This window comes from Mustela erminea, chromosome 3, assembly GCF_009829155.1.
Source record: "Mustela erminea isolate mMusErm1 chromosome 3, mMusErm1.Pri, whole genome shotgun sequence".
In the NCBI taxonomy this organism is placed as follows: Eukaryota; Metazoa; Chordata; class Mammalia; order Carnivora; family Mustelidae; genus Mustela; species Mustela erminea.
The window spans coordinates 17,276,791-17,303,032 of NC_045616.1; the positions used below are offsets into that span (position 1 = coordinate 17,276,791).

At 42.7% G+C, this 26,242-nt stretch overlaps 1 long non-coding RNA gene across 2 annotated transcripts in view; it reads right to left on the minus strand.

Annotated features, from left to right (window-relative positions):
- The window catches only part of LOC116585557, a 118,287-nt gene extending 102,685 nt beyond the window's left edge, over window positions 1–15,602 (minus strand). For both annotated transcript variants that reach the window (XR_004283687.1, XR_004283688.1), the window contains exons 1-2: window positions 15,430–15,602; window positions 3,285–3,388 (exon numbers count right to left, since the gene is read on the minus strand). This is a non-coding gene — a long non-coding RNA (uncharacterized LOC116585557). The remainder of the gene's footprint in view (window positions 1–3,284; window positions 3,389–15,429) is intronic.
- Window positions 15,603–26,242: the final 10,640 nt, after the last annotated feature.

Here is a 26,242-nt window from a genome sequence, read left to right on the forward strand (position 1 = left end):
TCTCATCTTTACACTAATTCTAGACCACATTCCCAGTGGCCATTTGAAATGTGTTCACTGACTGACAAACACCGGTTTACCTTTAGAAATAGAAGACACTTCCAGTTCAGCACACAAAAGAAATTCCAAAGCATAATGTAATTTCAGATGTTCCCAAGCATGATTATGACCACTTCTCTGGTGGTATCTTTCTTGCAAAGAAGAAAATTAGAAAAGTAAATAGAAAAACCATGGCCATAAATTCCAGCTGATTCCAATTAAAATAGCTCTTGGAAAAAAATGTGGTAAAATAGGTCACAAGCTCAAATTAGAGATAGCAAGTCTTGGAAAGCATTCACATTTTCAATGAAAAGACAAATTAAGCATAAAATAAACACTAGTCCAATGGTTCAAACTCAAGAAGAAATAAAAATGGGTCAAGACCAATCAACTGTAAGCACATGTCACCTAGACTGATGGGGGAAAAATGGAACAAATGGGAGAATCATGCTGAAAAGCATGATCTACCACAAAGGGAGATAATGCATAGAACAATAAAAGAAGACAGCATAGAACTCAAGGGCAAAGCGAATAACCTGCTAACACTGCCCTATTTCCCTGATTTCACCGCATTTACTCAGAAAACAGTTATCCAAGAAGCAACACTGCACTTGATCTGAAGGTCCGTAAAAATAAGAATACTCCAAGAAGTTGAAGTCCATGTCTGCCCGAGGAGACAGGAAGAGTTAGGACAGACAGGTGGCTGGAAAGAAAGGATCCATGAACATCATCTAATATTCAGAGGTCATGGAGCATGGGACTAAGGGGGAAAGGAGAAGGTCTGTGGTGGATTCCAACCACTGTTCTGCCCCCAAACCTGGGGGTTGGGGGGATGGGTAAACATTATCCATCCCAGAACAGTCAGCCACTAGGAGTCATGTCCTCCTTACCAAGGGCCAGGGGTCCTTTAAGAAAAAGAAGACACTCGCCATACCACACAAGGAAGGATCTTGGTTGAACAAGAAAAAAGAGCTTTTTTCTTTTCTTTAAGGAGGTCCAACATGGGGCTTGAACTCAACCTTGAGATCAAGACCAGAGCTGAGACCAAGAGTCAGACACTCAACCAACTGAGCCACCCAAGTGCCCCAAAGAGTGAGTTCTTTCTACATGAGGTGAAGGACAGGCTGGCTTCATCCATTTGCTAACTTCAGCTCTTTATAATGGAAATAAACAGAAGGGGGTAAGTTCTTTTTCTGGTGAAACCTCAAAATATTGCCTTGGAGGCTGAGGCACACCCTCCCTTACATTCATTGGCGTGTTAGGTCCATCAACAGATCCTGGGTGACTGGTATGGTGACAAGGATCTGGAAAGTTCAAACAGCCAGAGTTCATCCAAAGAAACTTAAATGTGTTGCAAGTGTTGAGTCATCATCTGAATAACTGCCCCATACCTCCAGGTATAATGTGCCAAATGCTGATGAGGAAGGAAAGGATCATGATTTGTCAAGGGGAGAGTGTCAACCAGTGGCAGAGGAGAACCTGAGCCAGTTTCTGAAGGGAACAGTTGTCCGAGACACAGCTTCAGGGAGGAATACAATTTCTACAAACAGACAGGAAAGAAAAGCATCCTGAGGAGAAAGAGAGCCTGAAGGAAGACTCAAGATGAAAAAGGAATGCTAATTAGGGAATGATTAAAGAGTAAGGGGTGATTTGCTTCAGCTACAGGTGACCCAACAAAGGGTGATGGAAAGCAGGAAAGGGGAAATGAAGCTAAAAAGGTAGAATTCCTAGGAAATTAATCCAAGTGAATTTGATGGGGACTTCAAGGTCTTTAGCTGTGGGATGGATAGATCAGAGTTCCACCATACAGAAAATGTACCCAGGAGTTTGCAGGAATAGAGGCTGACCTCAAACAGTAAAAGCTGTACCTTCAGAAGCAACAGCAACAGAGGGAGATGGCTGGAGAGAGGAAAGGACAGAGAATCTCCTGGATTTGGTGACTCCTGGAAGGAACCCATTAATAGTCCAGACACTTTACCTCTTCCTGTATCCAGACTCTCTGCCATATGAAATGGCAGTGATTCCCACCAAAAAGCTTGGGTGTATTGACTCATCTCTCTAATCTAGACTCATCCAATGGAAGGAGGCAGAAGGAAGAGTGTGCCTATTTGAGCCCAGCCTTGGAGAAGGCTTGCAGGATTGTGTTGGTGCTCTGTACCTTCACTTAGCCCAGCTGATCTGCTGGGGCCAGCCATCCACCACCTCAGCCCACGTAACACAGGCGGGGAGATGAGCCCAGCCAAGATCAGCAGAGTCACCTGGCCAGCCCCTAGCTGATCCCAGATTTAGGAGCAAGGAACTTACTACTGGGACCGTCTCAAGTTTTTGGTTTGTTGTGACTGTTTATTGTGCAGCATGATGGAGGCACTGGATAATTGACACAGTGACCATGAAGAGAAAAAAGAAGAATGGCAGGCTTGAGGAGGTTGGCAGAGAAAGAGGGCACTCCCAGAAGGAATGTATGAGATCAGAAGCATTTGTACTTGGGACAGTAATGGCATCTAATAGGGAGAGAGGATAGAAAACCCCACCCCAGGAACAACAAACGTCCTTTTATTTTATTTTTTATTTTGTTTTAAAGATTTTATTTATTTATTTGACAGAGATCACAAGTAGGCAGAGAGGCAGGCAGAGAGAGGGGGAAGCAGGCTCCCCGCGAGCAGATAGCCCGATGCAGGGCTCGATCCCAGGGCCCTGGGATCATGACCTGAGCCAAAGGCAGAGGCTGTAACCCACTGAGCCACTCAGGCACCCCAAACGTCCTTTTAGACAGTTGACAAATTGGCTAAAGAAGTGTGATCAAATATATAAGACAGGGGGGTGGCAAACCATAGCCTGTGAGGCAAATTTAGCTTGCTACCTCTTCCTATAAATACAGTTTTATCGGAACAAAACCCTGTTCCTTTGCTTACCTACTGACTAGGCCTGCTTCAGCACTACGACAGAACATATTTACCATCTGGTCCCATACAGAAAAATATCTGCTGACCCCTGATACAAACAATTATATTTGTTAACAGTTTTTTTCCTCAACATATGTCAGAAAGCATTTCTTACATAAGAAGAGAGACCACACCTTCAACAAAGGCAAACTGTGTCATTTTTTTTTCTCTTTACTATGTTTACAGTGTAGCAATATCCTCCTGGTATTAACAACATGATGTGTTTCAAGGGGAGCGATAATGAGTAATTCAGATGATGAAAAAGTGGTCCAGCAACACTCCCAAGAGAGTTAGCTTTCTTACCTGTCTCTCGGCTTCTCGTCAGTAGTTTTATGGCAATGTTAATTGGACTAGTGCTGAGAGGAGCTGGCTTCATATCACGCATGGAGAAGGAAGTTTTGCAGTAACTTTAAGAAATTAAAAAAAGAAACAGGTAAACCTTCAATTCATTGATTATACAGCTGACGGTCAAATGCATAATAACAAATACTTCAATTAGAAGTAAATATTATTTAGGTATACATTAGGTGTTTTGTTCCATGATGAAATAACTTCTGACTTATTTTTAAAAGGTTCCAGAATCCATTTGCATTTTGTAATCATGAAGGATTACATGGCCTTCTGTGTCAGTCGGGGGCTGGCCAGGAGAAAATAAATGTGAGCTGATTCAGAGGGCATTCACAAGAGGGGTCAGAAATCAAAGCCACACTGTGGGGTTTAAGAGAGGTGGAGGGCCCTCCCCTGGTAGAAGCACCTGGCATAATGGGAGATATATGGGATTTGGAGACTCAAACTCCAGCTCCAAGTGTGATACACCCTCCCCCTCCAACACTCCAGGGTCCCCATCTGGAAATGACTGACGTGGAAACATCTATGCCCAACTTATTTTGGAGGGCATTCACAAGAATCAAAGCCCAGAGCATATGCAACATACATTATAAAAAACAAAGTGCTGTTCTGATGTTAAAGTATCTTTAGAGGTATTTATAAATGTGTGAGCAAATAGTATCAGGAATTAACTATGCGGAGTAAAACCTTAAATACGAGAAGACACTTGTGACATGACATTTTAATAAACAGAAGGCTTCTTTCGGCACATTCCAACAAAAGGGAAAAATGTCTAAAAGAATCTCAACCTTAGTAAGCGGGATTTCTGAAGCTGGTGTCTCATTTATATGCAAATCACCGAAAACATCTGCCAGTTGTTTAACCCAGTTGATGGTGATCACGTTTCTAATTGTGGTTTCTGGGTGAAACAGTTGACTCATACAAGCACATCAATAAACTGACCTCTATAGGAAGTAATTTGGAAATAGTTTGGGAACTGCTGTGTGATGGATACCCCTCAAAAGTTTCTGATGAGCTTTTAGAACTCTCCCTGCGGTATTGCAATGTCACCTAAAAGGTTGGTTGTTTATTCTAGAGGACCAGCCGTATGAGTAGGAATAATACCTTTGGGCAGGGTTTTTAGCTCTGTGGTGAAAAAGATTGTGACTTAATTCCTGGGATGAGTTTGTAGAAACACACATTAAGAACAGCCCTTATGAAAAGGGTCTCAGAAGGCCAACTTGATGAAAATTCCTGGGAATCAGGTTATCTCAGTGTAGTCGCTAATTAGTCGTATGACTTGGAGAAACCGACCACCTCTCTGGCCTGTTTTCTCATTTAGGAACGGGGGCTCCTGGATCCACTTCCATCCTCAGACCTGGCAAGATGGACCTTGCTCTGGGTCCAACTCTCTGGCCAAATGCTCCCTTTTTCCAACTTCCAGGGAAGTATGGAAACCATGGGGTCAAGGCAATCTGCCCATCTAGACCCTACACTCTGCACTTGCTCTGGACCCCTGGGACCCTCAAATTCTCTGCCCAGATGACCATAATCCTATCTCGAGGGCCAGTATAGACCTCTTCCTGGGTCCATCCTCCCAACAGAAGGACACACCCCCTTATGTACATCCTAGGCATGAAGCGCCCAGGGATAGCTGTGGATAGAATTTGCAAGGCCCCTTGCTGTGCAGGACTGAAGGAAGACATGGGGTATGGTTTCAGGGGGTATTAAGGCAATTTCTCCCATGCTGCCACATTCTGGCACTGAACTCTGAGCAGGTGGAAATTCAAACTGGGATCTGTAGGTTGTTTTAAAGGTGGTTCTTGTCAAGGTAGGAGGACAGAACATCTTTTTTACAGTTTGTTGGTTTGATCTAGGGCTTTTAAACATTTAGACAATTGGTTTGTGTGGGCCTTCGTTTCTATTCTTGCCCTAGGTCCCATAAATGCTTGTGATGAGTCTGCTCAGAGAAAACCTGAGGTTTAGGTTTAGAAACCTAAGTTTTTTAGGTTAAAAAACCTAAACCTCAGGTTTAGGTCCTTTCCAGCTCTGGGTGCTTGGGTGACTCAGTCACTTAAGGGTCTGCCTTCAGCTGGGGTCATGATCTCAGTGTCCTGGCATTGAGCCCTGCACTGAGCCCCTTATTAGGCTCCCTGCTCAGCAAGGATTCTCCTTCTCCCTCTCCTTCCGACCCTCCCCCCTGGTCGGGCTCCCTCTAGCTGTCTCTCAAATAAATAAATAAAACCTTTTTTTAAAAAACTTTTAACAAGGTCCCTTCTGGATCTAACTTATTACAGAGACCACTGAAAAACACTGAGACTAGAAGTTCTCTGCTTAAGTGTTCCCTTTGTTCAAATGTCTCCATAAGCAAATTATTCAACTTTTCTAAGTATCAGAGTTTTTTTCTTGTATTAAAAAATTAGGTTGCAAGGTAATAGGGAAGATGAAATGACACAATTTACTGAAAATCCTGATGCATAGTAGGCTTTCAACATATCCTAGCTCTCTACTGTGGGAGAATTCGAGATTTACGAAGGGATGAAGCGGTCCAACAGTCATTCTCCTTGGGATCTACCCAAAGGACTTGAAAATGTCCACATATCGGCACACAGATGTCGATCACAGCTTTGCACAGAATTTCCCAAACTTGAAAGCAACCAAGACATCAGTCAGGAGGTAAAAGGATAAACTCAGGTTACTGAGCCAAGAAAAGACATGGATGAAACTTTAACTCATTTTACTAAGTGAAAAGTAGCCAATATGAAAAGGCAACATGTTTCCAACTATACGGTATTCTGGAAAATGCAAAATGATGGAGATGGTTAAAAAAAAAAAAAAAACAACTCGGGTTGGGGAGAGAGAGGGATGAGTAGATGAGTAGGAGGAACACAGAGGATTTTTAGGGCAGTAAATAAACTCTGTATGGTGCTATAATGGTGGGCATGTCATTATACATTTGTCAAAACCCATAGAAAGTGGAACATGCAGAACAAACTACACTGTAAACTATGGGCTTCGTAAGGTAATGATATGTCAGTGCAGGTCATCAGTTATGAAACACAGACCACTCTGGTACGGTGTGTTGACAGTTGGGGGAGGAGGGGTTGTGCAGGTGTGGGAACAGGGAGTGTATGGAAATCTCTGTACCTTCCCTCAGTTTTGCTGTGAACCTAAAACTGCTCTAAAATATAGTCTATTTTGGGGGGCACCTGGGTGGCTCAGTAGGTTAAAGCCTCTGCCTTCGGCTTTGGTCGTGATCCCAGGGTCCTGGGATTGAGCCCTGCATGGGGGTGGGGGGTGTCTCTGCTCAGCGGGGAGCCTGCTTCCCACTCTCTCTCTGCCTGCCTCTCTGCCTACTTGTGATCTCTGTCTGTCAAATAAATAAATAAAATCTTTAAAAAAAAAAGTCTCTTTTTTAAAAAAGGGATGAAGAAATTAAATTCTATCCTAACACATACTCACTGCCACTCACTTCTCCCTCAACAATGAGCCTCTGCTAAAAGAACTATTCCAAAGATCAATAACAAGGCTTTTATCTGAAATGAGGAACTTTAGCTCATCAAAAAAAAAAAAAAAAAAAAAAGGAAAGTCATTAAAATTACGAAGCAGCTGTTCTTTACCAGCTGTTTGTAGATCATCTCACCAGCAGTGTCAGACATGGAGTTCCAGAAATACAAAGATGCTAAAACAGCAGTAACTCAGAGCGTCGTTTACTGCAAGGAATTTAACGCTTGGAGGAGATGGAGGACTGAGCCATTGCTCTGGATAGGGGTGTACATCCGTTTTGAACTTGAGCTAACAGAGTCAAGGGTCTTCCCCCCCCCCAATAAATCTAGTGACCAGTGTCTGCATACTATTTTGATGAACAAGTGGTTTTATGTTTAAAAGCCATCAGGATAGAGAATGCATCAGTTAGTGAAGGCTAATGGAATTATATTTGTGTCCAGTTCACACTGCCCTGGAGGAGCCGGAGTGAGTAATGCTCTGCGGAGAATATGCTGACCACAGAGGGAACAGAATTAACGCAGCCACTTCAGGCCTCTCTTCTGAAGAAATGATAATAGAGAATGTTCTGTTCGTCAGGTTGTCCAGGACCCCAGTATTCATGGAAAACCCCCAAGTTTTCCCAGATCCATTGATGAGAAAGAAAGAAGGAAAGAAAGAAAGAAAGAAAGAAAGAAAGAAAGAAAGAAAGAAAGAAAGAAAGAAAAGGAAGAAAAGGAAAGGAAAGAATAGTTCAACTGCCCTATAAGACTCCCCATCGCCGGATGCATTACTCAGAGGAGGAGGATGCCTAAACACACAGGCACAGAAAAGAGACCAATATCTGCAGTACACAGGGGCCAAAATAAGTAAACAGAGACACACCTAAGCAAACCAGATACACATAAGAATTCAGCTAAAGCAATGCAATGCTTCAAGGATGAACCCAAAAGGAAATCAACCCGAAATACTTTGCTCACTTTCACTGGAAAAACTCAGACTTCCTAAAAGAAACAGTCATTGTTTTAATGCTAAATTGTTGAGTTAATCCAGTGGGGGTGTTTTTTAAGCCTCTGAAGAAATAAATGAAATTTTTTGGATGCTTAGAACTAGATTATTCCTCATGGGGAATAGGTCCTTCGTGATAGCACAGGATCTATAATTAGCCACGCAAGTAATAACCATGGGTCAGCCTCTCTTCCCACTCAGCACTGGTCAAACTTTCATTAATGGGCCAGTTTTTGGATCAACAACTGGGTATTTGGATGTGGTCCAAGAAAGAACAATGGAAATGATTAGGAAACATTTCCCTGTGAGGAAAATATAAAGAAACGGGGCTTATTTAACCTAGAAAAAAAAAAAAAAAGGCTCAAGGGAAACTTAGTAATTTCCTTTGAATAGATGAAAGGCTAATATAAGAATGACATGAACATGATTAGTTTTACTGATAAGAGTTTTTCTGCCACAGAAAAAAATTAACTGAGATATTACAGGAGCTGGTAAGCTCTGTGATATATTGAAAATTAAGGGAATAATTTTTTTACATACATTTAAAAAATAATCCTCTAGTGATGTTTTTTCCCCTTTGGGGGGTAGGAATGGATAAAGTGGGTTTTTAGAAGTCCTTTCTCTAGAACATAAAGTATTTTTAGAACACATAATTCAATACAACCTCATGGGTATCCTCTATATCAAAACCTATTCATAGAGATCCCAAAGATTAAGAAAAGTAGACCAGAAAAATAAAAAAAAGCAAACAGTAGGGCACCTGGGCGGCTCAGTCATTAGGTGGCTGCCTTCAGCTCAGGTCATGATCCCAGGGTCCAGGGATCAAGGCCCACATTGGGCTCCCTGCTCAGCGAGAAGCCTGCTTCTCCCTCTGCCACTCCTCCTGCTTGTGTTCCCTCTCTCGCTGTGTCTCTCTCTGTCAAATAAATGAGTAAAATCTTTAAAAAAAAAAAAAAACTTAAAAAAAAAAGAAACAGTAACTTTGAATGACCTGTTAGACCAGATGGACCTAACACATATATTCGGAATGTTCCATCCAAAAACATGGGATACACATTCTTCTCAAGTGCACATGGAACATTCTCCAGAATAGATCACGTGTTTGGCCACAAAATAAGTCTACAATAGCATCTCACTCCTGTCAAAAGGACTAAAATCAAAAAGACAAGAAACAACAAGTGTTGGAGAGGATGTGGAGACAATCCTCATGTGCTGCTGGTAGGAAAGCAAACTGGTGCAGCTCTTGAGGGAAATGGTATAGAAATTCCTCAAAAAATTAAAAATACAGGGGTGCCTGGGTGGCTCAGTTGGTTAAGCATCTGCCTTCAGCTCAGTTCATGATCCTGGGGTCCTGGGATTGAGCCCCACATCAGCCTCCCTAATCAGCGGGAGCCTGCTTCTCCTTCACACTTGTGCTCTTTCTCACTATCTGTCATTATCTCCGTCTCACTCCCTCTCTTAAATAAATAAAATCTTTTTTAAAAAATTAAAAATACAATTACTATATGATCTAGTAATTCCACTACTTTTTATCAAAAAAAAAAAAGAAAGAAAAAGGAAATGAAAATGCTAATTCAAAAAGATACTTGCATGTTTATGCAGCATTATTTACAATAGCCGGGATATGGAAACAACCCAATTGTCCATTGATTTATGAATGGAAAAAAAAGATGTGAGATATATATCTCACATCTTTTGTACTTATTTAGTAATATTCCTGGATGTATCCAGGAATATTACTCAGCCATGAATAAGAATGAGACCTTTCCATTTGCAACAACGTGGATAGACCCAGAAGATATAAGACTAAGTGAATTAAGTCAGACAGAGAAAGACACACATCACGTGATTTCACTCACATGTGGAATTTAAGAAACAAAACCAAACAAATAAACAAGGAAAGAGACAAACTAAAAAGAGTCTTAAATACAGAGAACAAACTCCTCAATGCCAGAGGGGAGGTGGTGGGGGATGAGAGAAATAGGTGAAGGGGATTAAGAGTATACTTATCATGATGAGCGCTGAGTCACATTTATACATTTTGAATCATTATAGTGTACAACTGAAGCTGATATAATACTATACGTTAATTAAACTTCAATTTTTAAAAGGTACACCGCTTTCATCAATAAAGCAAATCAAGTAAATAAACAACAAAAGATTAAGCAAAGCAATTAAAAGAAAATATGCATTGTGGTGGTTTCTTACTAATGCCCTAAAAATGACAAACATGATTTTAAAAATTCATTACTGGGGCATCTGGGTGGCTCAATGGGTTAAGCCTCTGCCTTTGGCTCAGGACATGATCTCAGGGTCCTGGGATCGAGCCCCACATTGAGCTCTCTGCTCTGCGGGGAGCCTGCTTCCTCCTCTCTCTCTCTGCCTGCCTGTCTGCCTACTTGTAATCTCTGTCTGTCAAATAAATAAATAAAATCTTTAAAAATGCATTACTAGTCCTCAGTCAAGCTAACTCTCTATTTTTATTACCTCCAGTATTCATTTCCTCAGCTCAGAAAATTTAAGGTCAAAGACTCGTGCATAACTCATCCTGAAATAAATTTGTCCTTGACCTTACTACCCTGTCAAACCTGAGCCTATGCCTGCTGCTTAGCTCCCCCTTTCTTTCCACCCTCATCCCTCATCACAGTGGAAATACAGGAAAATAAAGGCAAAGATCCTAAAAGCAGTCAGAAAAAGAGACAATTTACCTTTATTTTTTTTTTAAAGATTTTATTTATTTATTTGACAGAGAGACATCACAAGTAGGCAGAGAGACAGGCAGAGAGAGAGAGAGGAGGAAGCAGGCTCCCTGCTGAGCAGAGAGCCCGATGCGGGACTCGATCCCAGGACCCTGAGATCATGACCTGAGCCGAAGGCAGCGGCTTAACCCACTGAGCCACCCAGGCGCCCGACAATTTACCTTTAAAAAAAAAAAATGACAGACAGATGGCTGACTTCTGGAGAGCAACAATAAGAGATAGAGGCCAGTGGAATAACATCCCAAAGGGGCCAACCTATAATTGACTTAGCTAACTATAAAGATATTATTTAGATAAACTAATATTGACCAAGCCTATCACCAATATTATCTCATTAAAACTTACCAAGAATACTTTTTAAAAATGTCATCAAATCCCAAAGGACCATACGGTAATGAAAACTAGGTGCTTTCCACATATCTGGGATGATTAGACCTGGAGGTTCTGGACGACACCCAGAAAGAGCCTGCCCAAGAGTGAAATTAACAGGAAAAAGCAGAGATAAGAAATGGAGAAAGAACTCATCCTAGAGACCTGAGGCCAGCCATTTCCTTTGGAGTTTGTAAGAATGTGAGATAATAAATTATATCTTGTGTTTATTTTTTTGAAGATTTTATTTACTTATTTGAGAGCAAAAAAGCACAAGTAGTAGGAGTGGCAGACAGAGGAAGGGGGAGAAGCAGGCTCCCTGTGAAGCAGGGAGCCTGATGTGGGATTTGATCCCAGGATCCTGGGATCATGACCTGAGCCAAAGGCAGTCGCTTAACCAACTGAGTCACCCAGGCACCCTATATCTTGCGTTTAAAACAAAAGGAGAGATTGTAGGACATTAAATGATACATGAACTATACCAATTGTAATTTATAAAGTCAGAGGTTCCCAGCTGCCTTAGGTAGTAGAGCACACTTCAGGGTCACAAGTTCAAGCCCCACAGTGGGCATAGAGCTTATATTTTTAAAAACATAATTTTTAAAGTGAAGGATACAACATAAAAATTAAACAGAAATGTAAACATACTTTTGTTTGGCTCATTAGATCTTTTTTAAATGTTCTCTGTTGCCTAAGGAAGACAAGGGGAGGACAGGAAAATGAGCAAGAGGAGAAGCAGGAGAAGAATCCAATAAAAAAAATTCCAGAATGGAAGACTTACATGTGTAGCAGTGGTAAGGCAGGAAAGAAAAAAACAGAACTCACATTTCTGGCTTCAGCAATAGTGGCTTGACTTGTTATATTTATAGAGATGGGAAAAAAGTAAAGGATAAGCAGCTTTTGAAAACCAAGAGTTGAGATTTAGAAGTATAAAGTCTTGGGGCACCTCGGTGGCTCAGTTGGTTAAGTGTCTGACTCTTGATCTCAGCTCAGGGTCAGGGTCATGAGATTGAGTCTCATGTCAGGCTTTGTACAAAGGTGGAGCCTGCTTAAGATTCTCTCTCTCAAGGGAGGAGAAGGGACCTAAATATCATCAGGTTCCAGGAATTCAGCTGGATAGTTATCAAACCATTCCAAACACCCACAAACTCAACAGGAGATGAAAGAAAAGAAGAGCAACAATTCTAGGAACAAAAAAGCAACCATTTTCCAGAAGGTAGGACATACGGAGTAGTGAATCCGAGGTGACAGGAAGAGAGAACCAGGAGGAGGTGCCGGCTCCCAGCAAGCAGTGGAGCAGTGGAGCACAAAATCAGAACTTTAAGAAGTCTGCTCCACTGAGGGACATTGCTCCAGAGGCTAAGCGGGAATGAAGCCCTCACAGGGACAGTGTGGTGGTCTCAGGTCCCATGGGGTCACATAAAGATCAGGGGTGTCTGAGTGTGGCAGAGCTTGCAGTCCGGGCCGGGGAAGCCAGCTACAGAGAAAGAGCTGAGAAGTGAGCTTTCAGATCAGGGTTACCTTAAACCATGATCCAAGTCATTCAGACCACTGCTCCTTGAGCAGGGACCCCACAAGTGGCAGGTCTGGGAGACTTTGGAGACTCCAAACAGGGCTGTGCACCAGAGACAGAAATGCTCAATCACAGGCCGGGTGAGCTCAGGGTGCAGCCAGAGACCAGGGAGACAGGAGGGATTAACTGCTTTTCTCTGAAGGCACACTGAGGAGTGGGGCCCTGAGCTCCAGGCTCCTCCAGCTGGAGACTAGGAGGCCACCATCTTCATTCCCATCCTACAGAGCTCTACAGAAAGTGTTCAGGGAACAAAAGCTCCAAGAGCAAATGTGAACAGATTACTTAGCCCAGCCCCTGGCAAGGGCAGTACAATTCTGCCTCAGGCAAAGACATTTGAGGATTATGGCAACAGGCCCCACCCCCACATCCAGCCAAGAACAAGTTTACCCATCAATGGGAACTATAAAACATCAGAGCTATGGGAATTCAGCACATAGAAATCATGGCTTTTTTCCCCATGATTCTTTAGTCTTTCGAAGTTAAATTTCTTAAATTTTATTTTTTTCTGATTTTATTTTTTTAATTTTTCCTCTTTCTATTTTAACTTTAACTTTTATCTTATTGATACCTTTTTTTAAATCTTTTTTTTAATTTTCATTGTTATAGTCATATTCTATCCCTTCATTGTATTTAACCTTGTTTTTTGTATACATATAAATTTTTCTCTCTTGAAAGTTTATATTTCCTTTAACAGATCAAAACATACCCTAAATCTAGCGTATTGCTTTGTTCTAGTCTCCAGCCTGATCACATTCTCTCCTTTTTTTTTCTTATCTTATCAGTTCCTTTTTTAAAATCTTTTTTAAATTCTCACATTCACGGGTGCCTGGGTGGCTCTGCCAAAGGCAGAGGCTTTAACCCACTCAGCCACCCAGGTACCCCGAACTGAATCTTCTTTTAAAAAATACCAAACAACACCCTCCTTGCCTAGATATGATGTTTGGGATGAGGTGGAGCTGGGCTTTCATTTTATACTTTGCGTATATTAAGATATATAGTTTAAAAAAAAAACAAGTCATGGGGAGGTACTATACAGCATAGGAAACAGACTCCATTATACTGTAATAGGTCTGTATGGTGACTGATGGTAACTAGACTTACTGTGGGGATCAGCTCACAATATATAAAAATACTGAATCACTATATACACCAAAAACTAATAGGATATTATATCCCAATTATGTTAAGGTTTTAAAAATTAAAGAAAAGAAGAAGATACATCTCACTTTTATAATTTGAAGAATCATTCAAGATCCCAAAAAGATTTTCAATTGTGGGGCACCTGGGTGGCTCAGTTGGTTAGACGTGTGACTTCAGCTCAGGTCGAGCCCCAAGTCAGGCTTCCTGCTCAGTGGGAAGTCTGCTTCTCCCTCTCCCTCTGCCTGCTGCTCCCGCTGCTTGTGCTCTCTGTCTGTCTCACTCTCAAATAAATAAAATCTTAAAAAAAAAAAAAAATCTTCAATTGTATCTAAAACATTTATTTGCTTCAGATAATATTCTAATATAAATAACTAGTGATTGATTTATTAAACTTACAACTTTATAGGTCCTGTTGTGTTCCCCTTCCAATCCCACTTTAGCACAGACAATTCCCCAGCTGCAGTTGGTCTGTGGCCATTATACATAGTGATCCCAGCAGTTATTTCTGGTTAATAGTTTTGCTCGTTTCAATCTCTATGACGTATCGTACTTGGGCTTAGAGCAGTCCCCTCTTATTGTCTGACATTATTAATTCAACTTGGTCAAATCTCAACCTCATATACAATACTCAATCAGTGGGTTAGAGTTGGTGGGGCTTTGCCAGAAGCAGCCCTTTCCTGGAAGGCAGGTGAGCAGACTTTGGACAGTGGTTTTTCTCAATTCTCCGAGGACTTGTCTTCAGGTTTTAAGCATTCTTTGGAAGGCTTTGCTTCCAGGTATCACTCACAAACCCTTTATTTCCATTCACACACAGACTCCAGTTTCTGATTTAAGACTAACAGAGAACATGATTTTGGGTGGATGCCTCTTTCTAGGTGACATCCGCAGATATTGCCAGGACTTCATTCCCACAGGCATTAAAGACCTCTCTGCTGGGTCACTAGAATGTTCTTCATCCACGGGCGCTCACACAAAATCACATAACATTTTCAGATCTTTCAAATTCGAAGACAATATCAAAATAGGCTCCTGGACCCCGTCAAGTCTTCAGCGTCAAGAAACATCAGAAAAGGCTCTGAACCTGTCCCTATGACAAGCAGAGATCTGAATGTCAGATCACTGATTCTCAAAGTCGGATACCCAGGGCAGCAATAGCAGCAGCATCTGGAAACTTGGTAGAAATGCAGACTCTCTGGTCTTGCCCCAAACCTACTGAAGGAGACTCTCGGGAGGTGGGGCCAGACATCTGTGTTTTAAAACATTCCACCCTCCCCCACTCTAGGGAACTCTGCTGCTCCATACGGTTGGACAGACACCAAATTCCATTTAGATAGCACGTCAGTGGATTATCCTACTTGAGAAGCAAAAGCTGTGAATTTGAGTTGGGATGATTCAGGACCACACCTCAGGAAACTGTTCTATAAAACCAAGGGCAGAATGCCCCTTGTTCACTTGTGTGGGAGAGAGCTGGTTGACTTCTGGATGGAGTTGTAGCCTTACTCAAAGACTACATAGCAAGTCTGGCAAGGCGGTGAACAATCCCCGTCATGGTAGGCATCCCACAAACCCCTCATTCCTGGGGAAGGATGAGTAATGGCTCTTCTTGCTGAAATGGGAGGCTTTGAAAAGCAGTGGTGATTAATGCTACCGGCAGAAACTATATAAAGGGTAAGAAGAAGCAGCTCAAAGTACAGACTGCAGATTTTATTTTGTCTGTTTGCTCCCTTCTGAAGGGACACCAAGAAACTTGTGTTTTTTGTTTGTTTGTTTGTTTGCTTGTTTGTTTTACCTTAAGTGGACAGGAGCTGTGTTGAAGGGGAAGATGGGGCCATAAAGAAAAGAAATGAACCATTTCTGGGGTCTTCTGCCTCCCATCTGAAGGAGATGCAAGCTGAACCCCAGTGGTGACTCACGGCTCTTGGAGAGCACCCCCTGTTGCTTCAACTCTGACTGGCAGGAGGATCAGGCTCTGACCAACGAAGTCTGAAAATCAAATGATTAACATAGGGATGAAAGGTACAGCATAGGGAATATAGTTCATGGCATTGTAATTGCACTGTATGGTGCCAGATAGTAGCTAGCTATACTTAGAGTGAGCACAGCCTAACGTATCAAGAAGTTGAATCACTATGTTGTACACCTGCAACTGATGTATCGTGTGTCAGCTACTCTGAAATTAAAAGAAAAAGAAAGAAAGGGAGTTTATGCAATTCTGTCCAAAGATAATGGATATGTAATAACTGGAACATCTTCTTTATTAAAAAAATAAATACAAATAAACACCCACTGGTTTTTCTCCCCGCTAAGTAAGCTATTTTCAGATAGTCTAAAACAAACAAAAGGGGTAAAAGAGGATGATAAATAATAAGCATCGTAATGAGGATGATTAATAATAATAAACAATATGGGATAAAATATGAAATCACTCTGAGTCCAGCAGCAAACTCATCTCCTTTATTGATACACTTACAAGGCTCTTACAAAGAGTCAGCACCTAGACAGAGAAAAAGGGAGCTTCCCAGGAACATATTAATGATAAACTACGTTGGAACATTTCTACCCATTTTCATTTGTCAAAGGCTCAAATCCAAACATACACGCTGTCTCACATTTTACTACATTTTCCCTCTTTTTCTTAGCCTTTCAAAGACTGCTTGACCTGTTCATATTCATGGTCCTGGGCTATTGATTAAAGTTAACGTATTTAAATAAAGAAAATCTTTAAAAAAAAAAAAAAAAACGTTGGGGGAGGGGCACCTGGGTGGCTCAGTCGGTTAAGCGTCTGCCTTCAGCTCAGGTCATGATCTTGGGGTCCTGAAATCAAGCCCCACATTGGGCTCCCTGTTAAGCAGGGAGCCTGCTTCTCCCTCTCCCACTCCCCCTGCTTGTGTTCCCTCTCTCCTTATGTGTCTCTCTGTCAAAACGCCTGGGTGGCTCAGTTGGTTAAGCCGCTGCCTTCGGCTCAGGTCATGATCCCGGCGTCCTGGGATCGAGTCCCACGTCGGGCTCCTTGCTCGGCGGGGAGCCTGCTTCTCCCTCTGCCTCTGCCTTCCACTCTGTCTGCCTGTGCTCGCTCTCGCTCGCTCTCTCTCTGACAAATAAATAAATAAATAAATAATCTTTAAAAAGAAAATAAATAAATAAATAAATAAATAAATAAACAAAATCTTTAAAGTTAATGTATTTAACCTTGGTCCTAATCTCAGATACCTTTTTGTCATCAACCGTCATGATTCCAATCTTTTTCCCACTTTCTGACCCAAGGTAAATCCTCTTCCTTAAATGCACTCCAGAATGATCTCACCTCTGACCTTGGAGTAGCCACCATCCACCTAGTTCACTTGACCCTTACTTGTGTACTTGTCCTCTCTCATTGATTCATTGATTTCTCTATATTCCAGGACGTTCAGACCCAACCTTCAAGAACTCCAAACTGTTTAGGATATAATGTGGGTCTCACCAGGCTTCGAGTTTCTCAAAGAACTTTTCAGGTGTGCCTATGTGCACAAATTCAAAAACTGTGACTGCAATCATTACTCGTTTCATTCCAACGTGTCCATTTAATCTTTTGTTTTAAATCAAGCTCTGTGGATTAAGCTTTGGTTTCCATTCCATCCAACATCAGATGAGGCAGTGACACAAAGACAAATTTGTCACAAAGACAAGCAAAACAGTGTCTGCATATAAGCAGCTTACCATTCACTGAATGAATTCGTCTAAAGCCAGCTCTGCTGTGAAAAATGCAGAAGCGCTCTGCATGGCCAGGGACGATAAATAAATGCCAGTGCCTAGAAGCTCTCTGTACAGAGTGTACCATGCTGGGAGAAAGAGCAAATAAAGTGAAGGGTCCTTGAAGGTGGGAGAGAAGAACCGTAATTATGGACTGGGGCCAGTGCTTCCCAGAACGTGGCACAGAGTCAGAAACTGAGCATCATCTTGTGTACTGAAGTCAGAAACAGCTACTCTGCCCTCTGAAAAACTGGTCCTGTGCTTGAGGGAGTGCAAGCTTGGATTATTCCGATAGTCTCCTAGAAGCTCCTCCTCTGCTTTCTATTTCTAGCTTATAACTGGTTCAAAATGCAGCTGCAGTGCTAACTCCCTGTCCATCTCCAGGGCTGCTCACGTGACGCAATTTCTGATAAGCATCATTCCCTTTTACTTTATGAAATGGGCTTCTGGTATTAATTTTGATATTCCCTACCATGCACCCATCGAAAGAAACGAAATCTTGCCATTTGCAATGACGTCGATGGAACGAGAGGGTATTACACTAAACGAAATAAGTCAATCAGAGAAAGACAATTATCATATGATCTCTCTGATAAGAGAAATTTGAGAAGCAGGGCAGGGGGTTGTGGGGGGAAGGGAGGGAAAGATGCAACAAGATGGGACTAGAAGGGAGACAAACCATAAGAGACTCTTAATCTCATGAAACAAACAGGGTTGCTGGGGGGTGGGAGGGAGTAGGGATAGGGTGGCTGGGTTATAAAAAAAAATTGTTTAATAATAATAATAATTTTGATATTCCAAGTCCTCCTGTAACTGCCTTCAAAGTATTTAAATGGCTTTGTGCCCATTCCACTGCCAAGCCCAGAGGGGAGGTCCAGTTGTGTTTCCTGTGAAAGATTTGCATCTGAGGTTAGGGCTCTACCCAGTCAGTTCTTCTTCACCAGCTTTGCAAGCAGAATACAACATCATTTAAGATCAAGTCAAGAGGGATGGTTGGGTGGCTCAGTCAGTTAAGCATCTGCCTTTAGCTCAGGTCGTGATCTCAGGGTCCTGACATAGAGCCCCACATTGGGCTTCCTGTTCAGCGGGGAACCTGCTTCTCCCTCTCCTTCTGCTGCTCCCCCTGTTTGTGCTCTCTCTCTCTGTGTCAAATAAATAAAATCTTAAGAAGAAAGAAAGAAGGAGAAAGAGAGAGGAAGCAAGGAAGGAAGAAAGAAAACATATAGATTCCAAAGGCAGGCTGACCTGGTTTTATTCTGACATGTTGGATGCACTCATTCATGAGTACCTTTACTGAGCACATACTATACACCAGGATCAACACCTTCCCACTTTTGGGGAGCTCAGAGCATGGAAGGACACATGAAACTGGACCTGACTTGTTACCCGCCCCCGTGTGTGGAATGTGTGCTGATAATCGTGGATACCTACTGAGTGAAAGAGGACAAGACGGTTATCTGAGTTTTGTGTTTGGAGGGCTTAACCTCAAGGTTCGTGGAGAAGGAACAGCAAAACCGGTCACCATAATTGTGCTGATAAATGTGAGGAGCCTCCTCTAAGGCCACGGCAGAAGACAAAGAGAGGAGAGGGCGTGCAAGGGAGAGAGTTAGGGACCAGAATCCACAGAGCCTGGAGACGGATTGCATGTGGGGGGCAAGAAAGGAGGAGAAAAGAAGAACTTCCAGTTTCTGACACACCAGAAACGTCCTTCCTAAAAGAGGGATTCTTAGGGATTCTGGGAGCCTCGGCCTGCCTTGGAAAGACCATGAGTATTATTTGGGATGTGTTCAATTTGAGGTGCCCGTTGCATAGACAACTGCAGGGGACGAGTGGACACTGGGCTAACTCGTGTGGAGCTCAGAACAGAGATCCAGGCAGAACACGTGGACATGAGAATCACTGAAACATAGCAGGGGAAGGCTTGTAGCAGGTGAAAGTGCTCAGAGAAGGTGCTCACAGAGAGAAAAGAAGAAAGAACTGGGAATCATCTGTCATTCCCAGAGGGAGATGCGCCCATCAAAGATCTCATGAAAGAGTTTCTGGAAAGGTACGAAGAGGAAAAATTTCCTTCATAAAATGCAAATAACAGGGATGCCTGGGTGGCTCAGTCAGTTAAGCATCTGCCTTCAGCTCAGGTCATGATCCCAGGGTCCTGCAATCAAACCCTTGGTCAGGCTCCCTGCGCAATAGGGAATCTACTACTTCTTCTCCCTCTGCCCCTCCCCCCACTGGCATCACCCCCCACCAATAAATAAGTAAAATCTTTTAAAAAATGCAAATAACAATATATACCCCAGAAGATACATGCATACATAATGTACGCATGTAAACCAAATATAATGTTCCCGATAGACCAAGTACATAATAAGTACACAATAAATGGTAACTTTCATCATCATTAATGTTGCTATTTATAATAAAAATAATGCATGACTGTTCCTTAGGGGTTTAAGCAAATGTCCATTTTTTATAATACCCCTTCACAACACAGATGAACTCTGAAAATTTGTAATATCATTTATAATAGTCTGGGATAAAAGCCTTGAAGTGAAAAATGCACATATCTATTCCAGATGATATGTTTGAAACAAATGAAAACATGACAGTTCTGATGTAAAAAAATACGTAGTTTAACAGATGTTTATTCCATGTCTTCTGTAACTGTTTGTCGTCCGTTTGTGAAAACAGCAAGGTGAATGTATGAAGTTGAGAATAAAATTGGGGGAAAATGAAATATGTAAAGGACATTACTTTAGCCACCTAAGGAATGGTTAGAAGGAGAGAAAGAATCGCCTATAGTGCCTGAGGGGTTTTGGAAGCACCTCATTTAATCCAAGATACAGAGCACATAGCACACAATAAATATTCACCGAAAGAATGAGTTCATTTGAGTCAGGCACACAGCCAACTGCTGGATCTCTCCACCATGACTTCCCACAGACACCCCACATTCCATCAATAAAGCAGACCTATCTTTCCCCCCCCCAAATCTGCCCTCCGTCTTACTTCCTTAAGCTGGTTAATGCCATTATCACCCAGCCTGATGAAGACTTTGGTCTCTGCTCCCTCCCTCACCCCCAAGTCACCACATCCCACCCATGCAACACCCATGCTCCATTCTCCATCTGAAGTCAAAGTGATTCCCCTGAAACCTAAACATCTCCCAAACCAGCCCCGTGCTTAATGAATGCCTCCAGTGGCTCCACATTGTTGCAGGAAAAATTTCCAGCTCTTTGATGGCATAAAAGACCCTCTACAGTCTGACCCCAGCTTATCCCCAGTGAGCCCACCCATTCCCCAGTCTTGCTAATGCCCACGAGGCTCCCAGGAACCTCCATACTATTTCACACAGCCCTACCCTTGGTAAGGGGTTTCCTTCCCACCAAACCTTCCAGAACTCCACCTCAGACACTCCTCTTCTCTGAAGACTTCCTGACAACCATCCTTTCACATCATCACAGGTAGAAAGAACTCCCAGTGTGCACTACTCCTATTCTTTTTTTTTTTTTTAAAGATTATTTATTTATTTATTTGACAGACAGAGATCACAAGTAGATGGAGAGGCAGGCAGAGAGAGAGGGAAGCAGGCCCCCCGCTGAGCAGAGAGCAAGATGCGGGACTCGATCCCAGGACCCTGAGATCATGACCTGAGCCGAAGGCAGTGGCTTAACCCACTGAGCCACCCAGGCGCCCCCACTACTCCTATTCTAACACTTACAGTATCCCACGGTAATTACGTGTATCAATGTGTATCTCTTCCTCAGCTCTTTGAGAGTAGAGTCACTTCTTTTGTGAGTCACTTCTTTTTTTGTTTATTTAAAGTAGGTTTCATGCCCAACGTGAAGCCCAACGTGCAGCTTGAACTCACAACGCCAAGATCAAGAACTGAACTGAGATCGAGGGTCAGATGCTTAGCCTAATGGGCCACCCTCTGGGGGCCCCTGAAAGCAGAGTCACTTCCCAGCCATGTTTGTATCTTCCATAACTGGCACAGTGCCTGGTATACAGTAGGTGTTCAATAAATGCTTGCTTGCCTTTACATCTTGTTATTTATGTATTAGTACTTGTTATTTCTCATAGTAGGTTTTTTATCTGATGTTCTAGTTTATTCAGTAGACCTTTGTGAGTGGAGCTTGGATAAAGCACTTCTAAAGAACAGACACCTTTTCGTTCATTGAAAAAATCATGATTCTGGACCTCAAAAAAAAAAAAAGGCAGAAATTCCTGGAGCCCATCTCTTGAAATATGATAACCCCATCAAGACAAATTGATCCAGTGATGGGATGCTGGGGTGGCTCAGTCATTAAGCATCTGCCTTCAGCTCAGTTCATGATCCCGGGGTCCTGGGATCAAGCCCTGCATCGAGTTCCCCACTCAGCAGGAAGCCTGCTTCTCCCTCTCCTTCTACCCCTGCTTGTGTTCCCTCTCTTGCTGTCTCTCTTTCTTTGTGAAATAAATAAATAAAATCTTAAAAAAAAAAAAAGAAAGAAAGAAAAACAGACACCTTCTCATGCATTGAAAAAAATCATGATTCTGGACTTTGGGGGAAAAAAAATGCAGAAATTCCTGGAGCCCATCTCTTGAAATATGATAACCCCATCAAGACAAATTGATCCTGTGAGAACCATCTGGTTTCTATAGAACACCTGAATTATAATAATCTAGAGTGTGCTTAGGGACATTTAAAGGAGTTCTTTGGGAGCTAAACCTAACATTATATTGGAGCTTTTATGAAGAAAACAAAAGTCTACTGAGGAACATTAACAGAAATGTGAACTACCTAAAAGCAAAATGGGCATTGGATATGCACCAGCAATTCACAAAAGAAATAGAACTGCCCACGAGAGAGTCCAAAGATTGTAGTCTGACAAGGATTTTTTTTTATTTATTTGAGTGAGAGAGAGAATGCACAAGCAGGGGGAGCGAGAGAGGGAGAAGCAGGCTCCCCACTGAGCAGGATGTTGATGCGGGACTCAACCCCAGAACCCCGGGATCATGACCTGAGCCGAAGGCAGATGCTTAACCAAATGAGCCACCCAGGCACTCCAGTCTGATCATGTCTAGTGGTCAGTCAGATGGAGAGAAACACTCTCAGGCACTATAAGTAGGAGGGTCGATCATATGGCACCTTTAAAAGGAAACTGACATTGTCCCAAAAAAAAGTAAATGTTTATATCCTTTATGACTCTTACTTCTATGAATTAACCCTGCAGAAACACACTTGTATGAATGCACAAAGTACATTCATCCAGCACACATTCACGGCAGCCCTGATTAAGATGGTCAAACCTTGGGAATAATCATATGACCACCACATATTGCCAGGTAAGTACCTTTCAAAGCATCTATGAACAGAATTGTATATACCTGTTAAAACAACCAAAATGAGTATATACTGACACAGAAACAAGCCCAGTATGCTTTGTCAATAGCCATTAGAGGAAAATACCATTAAATACTATATCATATTTCATTCAATGATATTATTTGTAAAAATGTGTCAACTTGAGACACCTGGGTGGCTCAGTGAGTTAAGTCTCTGCCTTCGGCTCAGGTCATGACCTCAGGGTCCTGGAATCAAGCCCCACATCGGGCTCCCTGCTCAGCAGGGAGTCTGCTTCTCTCTCTGTCTTCCCTCCAGGCCACTCATGTGCTCTGTCTCTCAAATAAAGTCTTAAAAAAATCAACCAAACATTTAGATAAATGAAAGTATTATTAAAGTGAAAATATCCATGAAATCCTGAATTCAGGGTGGATGTGTTTCTGATACACCTGAAAAGTAGAGAATATTAAGAATTTTAAAATAAGATGTGTTTGCCTCTATGCCACCTAAAATCATCTCTTGTGCGTCCACTGGTATTTTGCGTATCACACTCCAGGAGCCAATATGGGGACTGGCCAAGACCAGCCCAAATTGGTACAACTGGGATCTCTCAGGGAATTTTATTTTATCTTATTTCATGTTATTTTGCTATGTTATAAGGAACTTTCATTTATTCCAGTACAGAGGCCTGGGGTGTTGGGGTTTCCATAATGAGTACCCAGCACCTTTGCACTCAGAAATTAATAAATATTTATTTTGCGGTTTCTCTGTCGTGGATTCCCAGAGCAACCAATATCCCACTAACTAGACAGAACACAACAGGATAGACTGGCAGATGGATCCTCTTGTAAAGGAAGCCCGAGCACGGCTCCAGCTGCAAGGTGATTGCTGCCATCTAAATGTCAAAGGCGGGACTGATCTGTGAGCATGAAGGATGCATCCGTGTGTGCAGACCGCTTGGCAAGGAAGTGACAGCCACGCCACCACCGGCAGCACCAGCACCTATTCCAGGCCCAGAAGTCATTGGGAAAATAAACCCATGCCCCGTGGGGTGAGGATCCACTGCCCAGCGCTGGTGCACATACAGCCGGCGCTGCCTTACAGATGCGGAGAGAAGCTCGAAGCCAGACAAGGATCAGAAATCTTGGCAGACAGAGTCTGTGCAGGGTCTTGCCTGGCCCTGCATGGGGACACCCTCACAGAAGAATGGAGCCACTGGCATTCTCCATTAACACCAGCCCTGTCTCTTGCCCACACAGACAACTGCCCTGGGTTCTGTAACTCTAACCCTATATATCACAGTAAAGGACAGTAAATATGGCGGGGAAAGGGGTTGTATATAGAATCACTGTATTACACACAAGAAACTAATATTACACTGCATGTTAACTAACTGGAATTTAAATTAAAACTTAAAAAGAAACAGAAAAAAAAAAAACCTTGTATCTTTAAGAAAAAAAAACCTTAGGGTGACTAATTTACAAGTTAAACTTTAGCGTAGGTATGCTTGTGCAGGAAAAAACACAGTATATGTAAGTGTCAGTAGTAGCCACAGTTTCAGGCATCCCCTGGGAGACTTGGAACACGGCCCCTGTGGATAAGGTGGGGAGTGGGGGGAGATGATGTAATTAATGGAGACAGGAAAAGAACAGGGAGAACTCTGGAGGCAAGGGAAGAAGAACCAGTTCATTCTGGACACGCTGGACTTAAACCATGTGGAACGGAGTGGACACATCCAGCAGACAAGTGGAGATCTCCCTCGGGAACCGAGTAGCACGCTCTGTTTAAAGATGAGCTGAGGACTCGCTTGCTCGCCAGCAGAATGATTAAAGCCACAACGAGGCACAGGGAATCCTCTTCTGCTCTCACCCCCTCACTTCCTTTCTCTCTGACTTTCCCCCGTTTTGCTGGGTGGTGGGCCAGATAATGTCCCTCACCCCAAGATAGCCACATCCTAACCTCCAGAACCTGTGAATCTGTGTACCTTGGACAGCAAAGGGAACTTTGCCTAAGCGAGTCAATGAAGGTTTTGAGATGGGATGTTATTCTGGATCATCTGGGTCCATCCATCAAATCGTAAGGTCCTTATTAGAGGGAGAGAGGAGCAGAGTCAGAGAGACAGAGGTCGGAAGGTGCTCTAGGGCTGGTTTTGAAGCTGGAGGAAAGAACTGCAAGCGAAGGAATGCAAACAGCCTCTGGGAGTTGGTAAAGGTCAGGAAACAGCTTCTGCCCCCGAGCCTCCAGGAGGACACAGCTCAGCTGAGGGGTCGACTTGGCCCCAGTGAGACTGGTTTTGGACTTGGGATCATCAGAACTGGGAGATGGAACAAGTGTATTGTGTTTAGCCATGAAGTTTGTGGAGATTTGTTACAGGTAATACAAGAACCATATAAGTCATATACTGTATATAAGCCAATATTAGAACTAACCTATTTTTTAGTTATTCATTGGACAGCATTTTGTGGGCCTGTTATTATTTTCTCAAGTACACGAATAGAATGTTAGGTAGAAGAAGATAAATAGATGGGTTTATATGTTTCTCCCTCAATTTATTTTTCTTAATCCATGGACTGTGGGGTGCCTGGGTGGCTCCGTCGGTTAAGTGTCCGACTCTTGGTTTCAGATCAGGTCATGATCCCAGTATCATGAGATCAAGCCCCATGTCCCGCTCTGTTCTCAGCACGGAGTCTGCTTGTCCCTCTCCCTCTACTCCTCCTCTGCTTGTGCATGTGCCCTTGCTCTCTCTAAGTAAATAAACAAAATCTTTTTTAAAAATAAATAAATCCATGAACCACGATATGAAAATTCCCTTTGGATTCCCTCAAGCAAATATTGCCTCTAAGGCACCGGATCTCAATCTTGGCTGCAAATTCAAATCACCTGAGATACTTTTTAAACTGGGTATCGGTTCTTGAAGGGCAGTCCCTGGACCAGCAGCATCAATACCCAGGAACATGGTAAAGATGCAAAGTCTCAGTCCCAAACCCAAACATACAGATTTAGTGATCCGTGTTTTTACAAGCACTCCAAGTGACTGGGATCCGTACTAAGGTCTGCTGCAGCAAAAGGAGTCCCAAGGCTTATCTCTCTCCCCATCCTCGTGTCCGCTATAGCTCCCCACCTGGTCTCTACATCCCCAGAAGGCGGGAGCCGGTGGGGACGTGTCAGACATGGGAACATTGGGTGAACCCATGAAAGTCAGTGCACAGAGTCCCTTTGCTCCAACAGCTCAGCTCCTGGACATGGCTTTCTCCTTCTGTCTCTTACACCCATGGGTCCAGTGTAGTGATTCTCCTGACCGAAGGAGCCCTGCCGTCACCACCCCCGGGGAGGTGCTCCCCCTTCTCTCCAAGAGAGGCAGAACATCTTGGCAGAAACGAGATCTCTAAAGACCTAAACACTAAAAATGTTAAGCCATGCCCTGTGACAAAAATAAACTTTAAAAAAAAATTTTCTAAATGAAACGACTATATGCTTATGAATTTCTTTCTGGATTTTTCTAGAAATACTCCGCCAAAAGTGAGTGTTCCTCTCTCTGAGCCTCGACTTC